The 14,562-nt window shown below is 38.1% G+C and overlaps 1 protein-coding gene across 2 annotated transcripts in view; it reads left to right on the forward strand.

Moving 5' to 3' along the window:
- Positions 1-14,562, forward strand: part of ZFPM2 (zinc finger protein, FOG family member 2) — a 443,324-nt gene that overhangs the window by 52,738 nt on the left and 376,024 nt on the right. The window lies entirely within an intron of this gene.

Below are 14,562 nucleotides of genomic sequence, written 5' to 3' on the forward strand. Positions count from 1 at the left end.
AGAGAAATCAAACAAGGGTCTCTGTTGATCGGAAAAAAAAAAAAAAAGCCATGGGATTACCAACGACGTCTTAGGGCAAGTGTAGGAGAGAGAAGAGAAGAGAGTCAAGGGGAGAAAAGAGTTGCCTGGAGCCTCCTACCTGCAGGAAAGATTTTCATGAGGAAAGCAAAAGACAGGAAAAGAGAGGAGAATGGGAGAGGGGGGATTGGGCTAAAGCCTTTGGTCTCTTACCAGTGCAGTAACAAAAAAGGAAGAAGCCAAGGAGAGGATCACACCTTTCTATATGACCTTTGAATAGCCAGTGATTCTGCCCACTGATAAATATGGCAGAATCAGTGTCCTGGAATATAACTAAGCAGATAGAGTCCCTTCCACTTGTTGGGTAGGGTAGTAAAGGTAGAACTTTGTAAAGAGGCAGACAAAGCTTTGGCATGCAGATTAGATATTGTAGGCATAAGTATTTTTTATTCTGTCATTTATCAGTCTGTTTATATGTGCACAAAAGTACAAACTTGAAGAAAATTGCCCATAATCATAGCCCTAGATAACTTTTGAGGTGAACCATTCTGTTGCTCTCTGGAGTTTATCTTGTCCAAGACTTTGCTTCTATATTTCATCTGTTCTTTGTTCTGTAACATTTCTCTATTAATATAAGATTATTCCTATATGAGTAAAAATACATTTTATTATCATCAGTCACAAAATCCTTCTTTGATTCTGTATACCACTGCAGTTTTCTGTGCCGTATTCACAGCAGAACATCTTGAAATTGTTGTCTCTGGTCTTGTTTCCATTCTTTCATCTCCAGTTCACAGTATTCTACTCAACTCCATCCCTCTTAGGATCCCTTTCCCTAGCACCTAACTCCCTGATGTTAAGGGGACAAGTGACTTCCATGTAGTCCAGTCCAATCTTCACTTCTTTTCTTACCTCTTAGCATTGCTCAGCAACATGGACCACTCCTTCCTTCTTGAAGCACTTATTTTCTTGACTTTGGAAACATCACGCTCTCCTTGTTTTTATCCTATTTGACTGGCTGCTTCTTCTCAGTTTCTTTGATTTATCTCTCCTCTGCTCAATATCTAAGCATTGGAGTTTTTGAAGATTCTCCTATACCCTCTTCTCTTTTAAGGATATGCTTTCTCTCCAGGTTTGACTTTTTAATCCTATAGCTTTAAATACCATCTATATATGAAAGGTGCTCAGATCTTTATTTCCAGATCTGATTTGTCCCCTGAAACTTCAAACTCATATTTCCAAATATCTACTTTAAAGCTTCTCATAGATATCTAATAAACATCTCAAATTTAATATGTCCTAAGAACAGCTCTTTATCATTTGTCACCCAAAGCTGTTCCTATCCAATTGTTCCATCTCAGTCAATCTCATCAACACATCTAGTTGGTTTACGTCAAGAAAATTAGGAGTCAGCATTTATTGTTCTGTTTCTCTCTTCCTTTCATACCCAATTCATAATAAGTCCTGTCAACCCAATCCCTAAAATATTTTCTGAGTCCACCCATTCTTTTCACCTTCTTCCAGGTCATCATCCTCTCTTGCCCAGATTACTGCTGTCTAACGTGGTTTCTCTGAATTTTACTTTTACTTCCTTAAAATCCGTTGTGTTTAAGAACCAGAGTATTCTTTTAAAACATTATGCATACCATGTCCCTCACCTGCCTAAAACTCACCAATGGCTTTCCACTGCAATTGGAATAAAATCTATATTCTTTGCTCTGTTTACCTCTCTGTCCTCATCTTGCATCATTACCCCCTCATCCCTGCACTCCAGCCATGTTTTTTCTTCAACATGTGATGTTCATTCCTATGGTAAGGCTTTCTCTCTGCCTTGAACACTCTTCCCCTTCATCACTGTATGGTTGTTTCTTCTTGTCATCCCTTCTGAAATGTCACTTCTCAAATAAACAACCTGTCATGATTACCCATCGTTCTATTTTGGCTATTTCCATAGCACTCCTAATATTATTGTTTATAACAATAATTTTATTTGTGTATGTAGTTTCTTTATTCATTTGTTGCTTGATTTGTTTTCTCTATTTCATTTTCACCTCCTACTAGAATAAAAGCCATGGAGAGTAGGGAGTTTGTCAATCCTGAAAGAGATATAAGAGTATCTGATATGTAATAGGTACACTAGAGACATTTGTTGTATAGAAAAAAAAAAAAAAAAGAAAAATAAGTTAATGGATGGATATATATTAAGATATTTTTGACACAAATCCTTAGGCACACTTTATTTTTCTTTTTTTTTTTTAAGATTTTATTTATTTATTTGACAGAGATAGAGACAGCCAGCGAGAGAGGGAACACAAGCAGGGGGAGTGGGAGAGGAAGAAGCAGGCTCATAGCGGAGGAGCCTGATGTGGGGCTCGATCCCAGAACGCTGGGATCACGCCCTGAGCCGAAGGCAGACGCTCAACCGCTGTGCCACCCAGGCGCCCCTCTTAGGCACACTTTAGACTATACATACCCCCCTCTCAACCACAGTTGGATTTTCTTGAAGTTTGAGCACCTTGATGAGTGTCTAATGTCCCTTTGGATGAGTGTGTAAAAGGTATCTTTACCATATTGCAATTATGGGAAACCAGGGAAAGATAAAATCTAGGATGGAGTTAAAAAACAAAATTAAGGGGCTCCTGGGTGGCTCAGTTGTTAAGCATCTGCCTTCAGCTCAGGGCGTGATCCCAGGGTCCTGGGATCGAGCCCCACGTCAGGCTCCTCTGCTGGGAGCCTGCTTCTTCCTCTCCCGCTTCCCCCTGCTTGTGTTCCCTCTCTCCCTGGCTGTCTCTCTCTGTCAAATAAATAAAGAAAATCTTTTAAAAATTAAGATTCAAAATTATTGCCACATTGCATATTATACTTCAATATGATACTTTTTTATTTAAAAGTACTGCTATAATCTGGGATATTGGTTGGAAAAGCCAGATGAAATTAAGAAAATTAAATGCAAAGAACCTTGTATTTAGACTTGAAAGGTGAACTGCACCAGTCTAGGTCAATGGAAACTTGATAGTAATGAATGTGAAGAAGAACTGGGGGTGAACAAAGAGTTAGGGAGGTGTGGGTCCCCAAGGAACGCAGTAGATGTCCTAAATCTCTATCTGTAATCCTATACTTTAATGCATAGTTAAGATATGTCCCTTTTTGTGAGAACTCCCATGATACTTTCAGCCTGGAGCCTCTCTCCTGTCTGAACCCCTTGAAGATTTTGTCCCTATCTATAATGACAACTACTGTTTACTGCTTTCTTTCAGTATTTGTGTACATGTCTTACTCTCACCTCCTAGATTGCAAACTCCTTAAGAGAATGTGCTATGTTTTGTTTTAATTGCTCTGCTCCACATAATTTTTTACAAATTGTTGGAGGGCACTCAGTAGATATTTACTTTGTGAGCGAATGGATAAGTAGCAGATAAGGCTAAATTATGTGAGTATATACATTTTTTAATAATATAATGAGGGGCGCCTATGTCACTCAGTTGGTTAAGCGTCTGACTCTTGGTTTGGACTCAGGTCATGGTCTCAGGGTTGTGAGATCAAGCCCCATGTCGGGCTCCGTGCTGGGTGTAGAGCCTGTTTAGGATTCTCTCTCTCTTCCTCCCTCTCTGCCCCACTCCCCTGCTCTCTCTCTCTAAAAAAAAAAAAAATAAATAAAATAATGAAACTGTAAGAGTACCACCATTATAGGAACAAAACTATTAGGGAAATTTTATTTAATGTATGTGTGTCTAGGTTTGGGGAAGATGGTAATCTCTGTAGGTAGTAATGAATTTAATAAAAAGGAAGAAAAGATATTTCTGCAACATGGTACTTTTCTGATTGGCTTAAAAGTAAAATTTTCAAGAAATTTTATTTAAGAGGCTTAATTTTACAAAGGATAGATTGAGGTAGATAAGTAGGTAGATATTAACGTATATTGAAAAATCTGGTGATAATTATATTATTTTCCTGTGAAATAACAATCTGGGACCACTTCATGTGTTTAAATTGAATGTAAATAGTTAAAAACTTCCAAAAACTTTTATTCATATTATTTTTTAAAATAACTTGTTAATTTCCACATTTAGCCAATTTTCATTTAGTGATAAAATTTAATTGCAGTTCATTATACCAGTGTGACTTATAAAACTTAATTTTATATCTGTAATCAGTGTATGTACATCAAATTATAAAATAAATCGGATTCTCACTGACAGCATAAAAAAGAAAACACTTCTTCATTACTGAGAATGCAGTTAGAGTCCCTGAGCTCTTGAGTGTATGTGAGATGCTTGTGGAAAGTAAAGAAAATATTTAAAACCTTCCAGTGAGCCAGTCAGCTAGCCAGTGGCCAAAAGTTAATTAAAAAATTACATCGATTGTAGTAAGGACCAAAATTGGCCATAAACACATGGTGTAGGCCAGTATTAATTTTCTCTTTTGACTACTTGATACAATGATGTAATTTTATTTCACTGTGTAAGATGAAGAATGAGAAAATAAAACTATAACTCTCTCACAGGGCAGCAAGCTCACTGGGCATGGAGACTTGATCTTATTCACTATTACATTCCAAAGGCCTAGCGGTGCTTTTATGTACAGTAAACACTCATTGCCAAGTGCTCCCTTACATAAGAATTCAGATATCATGTGAGTGTAAAACAGCTTTCCTCTTCCTTCATTCTTCTCTCCTTAGCTTTGTAACAATGAGATTGGATCTTGGTCCTCCACTTAACGGATTTAAGATTACTGACTTAGAGGGTTTCTGTAGTTGAGAACCATTAATGATGTTTTGAAAGAAGAAGTGAGTTTGTGGACGTAGTTATTGAATGTGTGCTGTTTCCAGCACATAGAGTAATGCTAAAAATATACAAGACCCAGCTTAGAGCCTACGATACAAGTGGAGATGTGTTCCTGTTTGTAACTATATTTGAGTCTGTGGAGATGCTGACCCCTACTCACTTTATGCTTATTCTTTATATAACGAGAAAGAGAAAAGCATTGCTGATAGTGTGGTGTTCTCCTGTTAAAGGTAACATTTCAGAGACCATTGACATTAGGTGAGGACTTCCTGTGATCATGATGGATTAGACAAAAACTAGACCACTCCATACTCATACCTGAATCTGGGCAAAGACATGAACATTTTGAAGATCAGAGAATGCCCAGATATTTCCCATCTTTTTTTTTTTTTTTTTAATCAATCACAGCTTTTTTTTTTTTAACCAATCACATTCTTCTTACCTTCTAGATAAGAATTTTTAAAATACCCAGTCACAGAATGACTCTTGCTTCCTGACAGCATCCAATCCGAGCCAAGTCCTGCTTTATTTTATGGACTTCCTATTTTTTTCATTTTTTAAAATTTATTTTTTAAATTTAATTCAATTAGCCAACATAGAGTACATCATTGTTTCAGATGTAGAGTTCAATAATTCATCAGTTGTATATAACACCCAGTGCTCATGACATCACATGCCCTCCTTAATGCCCATCACTCAGTTACCCCATCCCCCCACCCACCTCCCCTCCAGCAACCCCTAGTTTGTTTCCTATGGTTAAGAGTCTCTCATGGTTTGTCTCCCTCTCTGATTTCTTTCCATTCCATTTTCCCTCCCTTCCCCTATGATCCTCTGCACTGTTTCTTATATTCCACGTGAGTGAAACCATATGATAATTGTCTTTCTCTGATTGGCTTATTTCGCTCAACATAATACCCTCCAGTTCCATCCACATCGATGTAAATGGTAAGATTTCATCCTTTCTGATGGCTGAGTAATATTCCATTATATATATATATATATATATATATATATATATATATACATTGCATCTTCTTTATCCATTCAGTTCTGCTTTTTTAAACTTTCTCCAAAACCACCTAATGGAAGTCCAAAACCTTTAAGTTATTTCTGACATATTTGCTGAGACTCCCCGAGGTTCCCTACATTGCAATGAGTCAATAAACCCACATTTGTTCAGCAAGAGGTGTGTTCCAGATGGTCTTTGACTGAAGATCATTTGACAGTATTAAGAGCCTAAAAACTATGGAGTGTGTTAAAATTTAAATGTGTTTGATTTTTACATATATGCCAATATTTTCCCAAAGAGAGTCTGGGAAGCAGTGAAAGTTTGAATTAGAGAAAAACTAAAGCTTCAAACATATGCATAATTGTAGTTTGTGTGATGAACCAGTATTACTCTCACAAGGTATATATCCATAGGCTGTTTTTGAAATACTAAGCTGTCAACATGACATAACCTATGAGTTGTAGTTCCAAACACTTTATCCTATTGAGTGTTGACTTTTCTGTTAAGGGGTTTGCCGTAAAATATGTCATTCTAAGGCACTAACACACCATCATGGAAAGAATCACTACAGAGGATATAGTCACGATTCAAAACTTATTTGTCTGAAACAGCTCCTCCTGACCTTCCATGGGTATTTAGAGACTCTTGGAATTTTTATAAGATTATATTTTGAATAAACACAGGCTTAATGTGCCTCCTTGCCCCTTACTGTTTTAAATAGTTAACAACATTAACCTTTTATTCTTTTCCTCTGGTCAGTAGAATAATTTCCCTATACCATCTCTGTATGCAGACAATGAACTCTGGAGAATACATAAAAATTTTTTAATCATTAGATAATCTTAAAGGGAGTAAAATATTTGTGTTAAAATTGCAAAACATAATTGTTCCTAATTGTCTAACACAATGCTTTATTGTAATTTCAATATAGATTATTTAAAAAAACATTAAAATATAGAACAGTTTCTTAGTAAACACTTTTGCCAGTATTATTTTCTTACTCTCATAAAGTTTACCTTCATCAGGGAGAATATTTAAAACAAAATGGAGAATGTTATTTTAACTTCTACAATTCAGTGGCTGATACTGTTTGCATATCTGCTTACTCTACTTCAAAATGTGAAATGGCAATGGAGACATTCCAGAGAAATGCTATAGAACAGAGGGTAAAAAGATAGCTTCTAAATTTGGGAGATGGCTTACAATATTTGTGACTTTACACTGGAAAGATGATATCTAGAGCACATAGCATTTCACCCATAGAGTATAGAAGAAAGTTGGACGTAACTTACTATAGCAAAACATAGCGCTCTGGAGGTGAATAGTTCCCTCAAAACCCAAGAAAGTCTGGTAACAAGAAGGGTACTTTGAAGAGCGTAAAAGGAAGTATTAATGGGTAATGTTTGTGCCTCCACATGAGTTTGGATGATGACGATGATAAGCAGAACATAAAAGGTATAGAATGTAGAAAATACTTTGGGGGAATGCAACAGCTTGCATGGAAATTATACTATGACACTTTAAATAACTAGGAACAGATAGCTATTTAAATGGATGGGTATTTGCTGACAGAGATGCAGACCCTGGGAAGGAAAACACAGCATCCTCACCATTAAGAAGCACCTTAATATATGCTTTCTGCAAGGTATTTTACTGGGTGCTGTGGGAGATAGAAACAGACATAAATGCTTATCCATGAGGAATTTACAACTTAATGGGGTGCTTATTGAGTTTACTTTAGACACCTTTTTAATAAAGTTGTAGAAACTATGCAGAATTACAGAATGAAATGGGGCATCATGACCGTCACGCGGCAATATTCTAGGAGGAAGGACAGACATATCTGACTGGATGTGGTATTTTTTGTTCTTATATCTCCAAGTATTTATATAAAAGGAAAAAAAGGTGATCTTGAATAACCCTCCAGTCATGGTTTCCTCCTATCTAAAATAAAGGTGCTGAAAGACCTGGATCTTTGGGGACCCTTCCAGATGATTGCAGGTTTTTGTGTTCTAAGTTTATCGGTATGCAGCATATGACACCAAAGAGTTACATTTTAGTGGCGTTGCTGGTATGAAAATTGAGTATTACTCATATAAATTGCTGCATGCTCTTTTAGTTTTGTTTACCATTTACAAAATAACTTCAGTGGAAGAGTGCAAGAGACCATTTGGAGCTCCTGATGGGTCAGTAGGCACCAGAACTTGTGCCTGCTCTTCAGAATGTTGAAAAAGCTGGGTACCAGTACCAGCCCATGATCTAAATTTTAAAAACTGTGTATTTAGTATATTGCTCTTCTCTTCAGTCTGCCCATCCTTCTGTCTTCTTTAAAATCTGCTTAGGGGCTGAAACGAAGAAAAAGAAAACTTGAAATATGGACCTCATTATATTGGAAAGCTACAGAATTGCGTTAACTGAAGTACGCTTAGGAAAGGTCCCGTAATTTTATGTGGTAGGTTACACTGGGAAATGTGAACCATCTTTCATTTACACCCTCTATGCACAATACTGTGAACCTGTTGAGTCCCCTCCGTTCCCTGCTTTCCCATCAGCTCTCCATATTCATGGTCTCAAAAATGGAATCATACATCAGAAAGCCAGAGAAAAGGGATGAGTTCTTGTCTTTTGAGTGGCAAAGCCAAGACTGGGAAATAGATGAATTTGTGAAGAAAATATGAGACCCATGCAAAGCTTCCTTCAACTCTGCCCTTCGAGATAAACTAGCTCTCCACATGGAGGAGAAGTGATGAGTGATTAACCAACAGTGTCTAAGAAGAGAGTAAATCACACTTTCGCCTTCCTTCAGTCAATGCCAAGGGGTGGATTTTTGATAGAGTCCCCCAGCAGGTTAGTTAATAGGGTTTGTTTTCCTAAGTAGAGCCTGGGAAGTCAACAAGACTCAGAGACAGATGAGCTTAAGTTAGCCTCACTGTGTCGTGAACCCCTCGCGCTAAGACAGAATTATAATGACCTCTGTGTACCTGACAAGGCGCGAGTCCTTGGAAACACTCACCTCTTTGGACCAAGAACTTTGAACCAGAAGAAAGGAGATCCCAAGAGATGCTGGCATGGGTAAATGACACAAAAGACAAGGTGCCTTTCCCCCCAGTTCTCCTACTGCTCCCCAGTGGCTGTTCAGTAATGCTCCCTGGGACTTAGATGGAACCCTGAATTGGTTAACTTGAAGTTGCTGTCAGCGGGGAGGTTGGAATTTGAAAAATAAATTTACTTATTGAACAATAAATATAATCATAAAAACTTCTGTAGTGTTTTCTGTGCACCAAACACTATTCTACACACTTTATCTGCAGTGACTAAAGACTCGCACAACCACATGAGGCAGTTATTATCTCCATTTTGTCAGTGATAAATCAGAGGCCAGAGAGGTTTGGAATTTTGTCCAACATCACACAGCTGGTAAGTGACAAAGCCAAAACCCAAATCTAGGCAGTCTGTATCAGACCATACTCATGTACTTCTCAAAGACGTGCAGAGGAATAAAGTTGTATTTCTGGCAAGACTGAGTCTGTGCCCTGTATTTCATTTGCGTTACGCTTATTTTGGAGGGATGTTGTGAGAAGCAGTCTCTGACACTCATTTCTGGATACTCTGGTACCCAGGCATGCTGAAGATGCTGTTTATTATATTACACAGTGTCCTCTCTGGAAGACTTTGGAAGTAATTTCTCTCTATTTTTAGTACTGGGAATATCTGGGCTTCTCCTGAGCAACTACTTCGTTTGTATTTTGTAGAAAAATCAACTATATAATCTCATTTCTCTGTTTTCATTGGCTACTACGGAGCTTACAGCCAGACGTCAAGCCTGCTATTGGCAGGTTTCTCTAAATTCGTGACCTGTGTTGTGTGCACACACTGTGCTATTGTATCCCAACTTTCCCTTTGCTTTGCTTTTTACCTATTTTAATTTACTTTATCTGTCAGTAATGTACATATCTTAGCGAAACACCTTAACTCCTTTCTGAGAAAGGCAGGTTGTAAATACATGCAAATATTTTTCTTTGCTTTCATACTGCATCACGTTTAGATCTTCCTTGGTCAGCGGAAGGACTGCAGTGCTTACTTTGTAGCAGTAATGCCATTCCTTCATTGGCACATTTCATCCAACAGAGGACGGGAACGCTGAGCCATGAAGGGCACTGTGTGCTTCCCATTCCCTACTCTCCATTCTTGAGCCAAAGGGCTTTGGTGAAAAGAAACATTGACACACGGGGAAGAGTAGTTGAGTGGCTAAGTATCTGGGCTCTGATGTCAGAACTGGTTTTGTAGCTGAGTTTTGCTACCCTCTGGCAGGTGACCTTGGGCAAGTTACCTAACTTCTCTGTGCCTCGGTTTCCTCATCTGCAAAATAGAGCTAAAATAGTAAACCACACTCATGTAGTTATTGTGGGCATTAGATTAATGTAGGCAAACATCTGTTGCCTTTGATAGATGCTCGTGGCCAACAAGTGGGGCAAGAGTTAGAGAATTAGAAAGAGAGTCTTCTGAACTTTGGTATTCAGTAGCAGATTCTTGACATAACTTATGGAGGGCCACCAAAAAGTAAATAAAAACAATATAGAGATTGCATTTGCCAGAATTCATATGTATCATTCAACCTTCCACAAGCCTGAAGTGCAATTTGCATTTGAATTTTCACATGTTCTTTTAAGCATTAGAATTACAGGGGAAGAAGGGATCCTAAGTCCATGGATTCAGGTCAAATTAATAACCCCACTCAAACTATAATTTAGAAAACATCAGAGAAGGAAGAGAGCTTATGTTTTTCCCTGAGTAAACTAGTGTAAGAAATACATTTTTCTCTTTCGAGAATTTTTTTTCTCATGCAATTCCTATAAAATAGTTGTTAAGCTTTTACCTGTCCAGTCTTAGAAAAATATGAACACATAGGTATATTTGAGTGCCTCGAGTTCATTCAGAACATCTTTCAAGAAATTCTTGAGCTGATAAAAGATATGTGATAAACACCCCTGCCCTCAAGGAGATACAGACTGGTACTGTGGATAGACATGCAGCTGAGCAGTTGTGCTGAAATTTGTGTGTGCGTGCATGTGCACACACACACACACACACATGCACACCTACAATTGCAGGGCTGTGAAACCGGTGCCAATATAGACATTTTCATAGAGGAACATGGTAATACCTGATTCAACTTGTGAGAATAAAAAAGGAATAAGAGGAAGGAAGGGAATGGGAGAAAGAACAGTAGAGGGAGAGAGGGACAGGGACAACATGGAAGATGGTTTTACAGAGATGACTTGTCATGTAGGTCTTGAAAGATGAGAAGGCATTTGCTGGTGTTAGCACATGGGATGGGGGGAAATTCCAGGTTGGGGAACAGAATATGTAGGGGAACCAAAGTCTTCTTTGGGCATGGCACAGCATAGCAGTTGAAGAGGTGAGTTTTGACTACCTACAGAGAGCAGAAAACCATCTGGAGAGTTTTGGGCATTGAGATAAACATGATCACATTTTCCTTTTAGAAGGGTAACTGCAGAATATATGTCTTGAAAGGGAGTGAGGGTAGAGAAGAAGAACCTTTGTGAGAGGGAAGGGGTGAGGAAGGGGAGGAGAAAGCATCTTCATTAAGGACTGCTTCTCGTCTCTGTTTCAGCCTCATAAACCTGCTATAGTTTCACCTGTCTCCAGGTGATTCTTCCCCCTGTCTTTCTCTCTCTAGCTCAGGGAAGGTACTGGCTTCTTGCTGTTGCTAATGTCTAAATTGCATCATTGTTCACGTCCATCACCTGAGCGCTAAATCCTTGGAATTAATTCCCTCTACTTTTGGTACTCAGATTTGTTTCTGTTTCCTGATTTGACCCTGACTGATACACCATAACAGTAGTCTAGAGGAGAGGTGTTGAGGGCCCTAACAAAGGAGGACAGTGCACGTGCAGAAGAGACAGCTAATTTAGAGGGCAGAATTACAGAATTTGGTGATAGGTATGTGTTGTGAGCATGGGGGTGGGGAAGAATCATGGACATTCTAACCCTACTGGCAGGCCTACTTAACAGAAGTGATGTTAAAACTAAACAAATGAATGGATAAAGAAGATGTGGTATATATATATACATATATGTATGTGTATATATATATACACACACACATGAATATATATACATGTATATATATATATATGAATATTACTCAGTGATCAGAAAGGATGAAATCTTACCATTTACATTGATGTGGATGGAACGAGGGAATTATGCTGAGCAAAATAAGTCAATCAGAGACAGACAGTTATCATGTGGTTTTGTTCATGTGGAATATAAGAAACAGTGCAGAGGATCATAGGGGAAGGGAGGGAAAAAAGGAATGCGAAGAAATCAGAGAGGGAGACAAACCATGAGAGACTCTTAACTATGGAAAAGATACAGAATGAGAAGAGACTGAGGACAGAACTTTATGGAAGTACAAATACAATGGGGACAAGTTGTCAAAGAGGAAAACCATGGAGGATAGTGTAAGAAAAGCCAAGGCTTTCAATAAAGATCAATATTTGAAAAATACTAAGATGAGTTTATTGTATGTAATTACTAAAATGTATGTAATTACTAAAAGGCCATTTGTCATTGACCAATTAAAGGTAGATGCAAAGTTTTTTTATTTCTTCAAAATAGCATTCTGATATATTACTGTTCTCATACTACGATGAAGAGATTAAGGACAAGAAAGAAACAGATGGCCAACAGACACAAGAAAAGATGCTCAATATCATTGATCATCAGGGAAATGCAAATGAAAACTACAATGAGATATCACGTCACACCTGTCTGAAAGGCTAAAATCACTAATGGAAGAAACAAGTGCTGGCAAGGATGTGGGGAACCCTCTTGCACTGTTGGGAATGCAAACTGGTGCAGCCACGCTGGAAAACAGTATGGAGGTTCCTCAAAAAGTTAAAAATAGAACTACCTTACAATCCAGCAATTGCACTACTAGGTATTTACCCAAAGAATACAAAATAGTAATTCAAAGGGATACATGTCCCCCACGTTTATAGCAGCAGCATCTATGATACTGTCATTATGGAAATAGCCCAAATGTCTATTGACTGATGAATGGGTAAAGAAGAAGTGGATATATATAATATTCCACACAGTGGAATATTACTCAGCCATAAAAAAGAATGAAATCTGGCCATTTGCAATGCTGTGGAAGGAGCTAGAAAGTATTATGTTAAGTGAAATAAGTCAGTCAGAGAAAGACAAATACCATATGATTTTACTCATATGTGGACTTTAAGAAACAAAACAAACAACTAAAGTGGGGAGGAAGAGAGAGGGGGGCAAACCAAGAAACAGACTATTAACTACAGAGAACAAATTGATGGTGACCAGAGGGGAGGTGGGGGAGTGATGGGTGAAAAATGTATTGGGGATTAAGGAAGGCACTTGCTGTGATGAACACCAGGTGATGTATGGAAGTGTTGAATCACTGTACCATATACCTGAAACTAATATAACACTGTATGTTAACTAACTAGAATTTAAATAAAAACTTAAAAATAATACATAAAAAATAAAAAAGGAAGAAAATCAATGATGCAATTTTACCCAACTGCTATGGTAGTGAAGATAGAATTTGCACCCAGTTCTGCTTAATTTTCAAAGCCCAGGGTACTTTGTAAATAATTTTGAAGGCCAGGCTAACAAATCTGTATATATTTATTTTTTTAATTTTAATTTAATTTTTATTTTTTTAAAGATTTTATTTATTTATTTGAGAGAGAGCAAGAGCGAGAGGGAACAAGCAGAGGGAGCAACAGAGGGAGAGGCAGAAGCAGGCTCCCCACTGAGCAGAGAACCTGATGCGGGGCTTGATCCCAGGACCCTGAGATCATGACCTGAGCCGAAGGCAGACACTTAACTGACTGAGCCACCCAGGTGCCCCTATATTTATTTTTTTAAAGATTTTGTTTATTTATTTATTTATTTATTTATTTATTTATTTATTTATTTATTATTTCAGAGAGAGAAAGAAAGAGAGGGCAAGCAGGGGAAGGGGCAGAAGGAGAGAGAGAATCGCAAGCTGACTCCATGCTCAGTGCAGAGCGGGATGTAGGGCTCCATCTCATGACCATGGGATCATGACTTAGCCAAAATCAAGAATCAGCTGCTTAAATGACTGAGCCACCCAGGTGCCCCCAAATCGGTATATATTTATATAGGTAATGAGAAACCACTCAAAGTTCTGGACAAGGCGATACATAATCAAAGCTACATTTATGAAGAATAATCTAAGAGTAGTAGGTAATAAAGATTTGAAAGAGAGCCTAAAGGATGCGATGTTAGGAGAGTACTAAGCAACAGTAGTGAGAACCTGGCTTAAGGTATAGGGTTGCCAGGTTTAGAAGAAAAACCCAACAAAACCAGAATGCCCAGGTAAATGTCAGTTTTTGAAATTTTGGTATAAGTACGCTCTAATGGAATTCTGGGACGTATTTAAATTTTAAGACCTTGGTATTCACCTGAAACTCATATTTATTGAATGTTCTGTATTTTATCTGGCAACCTGCATAACCGCCATGCAACTCTTATGCTAACTGCCTGGCCTTAGCGCAGACTGCAGAGGTGGGCACTGTCTCCAACAAGATTGTCCTTGCCTCCGATGCCAGCTGCAAGTTTGAGGGTCCTGAGGTTGTCTGTACTTTGGACCAATTGGTTCCAAATTTGGGGGTTCCCATATGCCACTCGGATAATTCACTAGAAAAATTCACAGGATTC

Source organism: Ursus arctos, unplaced genomic scaffold (assembly GCF_023065955.2).
Source record: "Ursus arctos isolate Adak ecotype North America unplaced genomic scaffold, UrsArc2.0 scaffold_6, whole genome shotgun sequence".
NCBI classification, from domain to species: Eukaryota; Metazoa; Chordata; class Mammalia; order Carnivora; family Ursidae; genus Ursus; species Ursus arctos.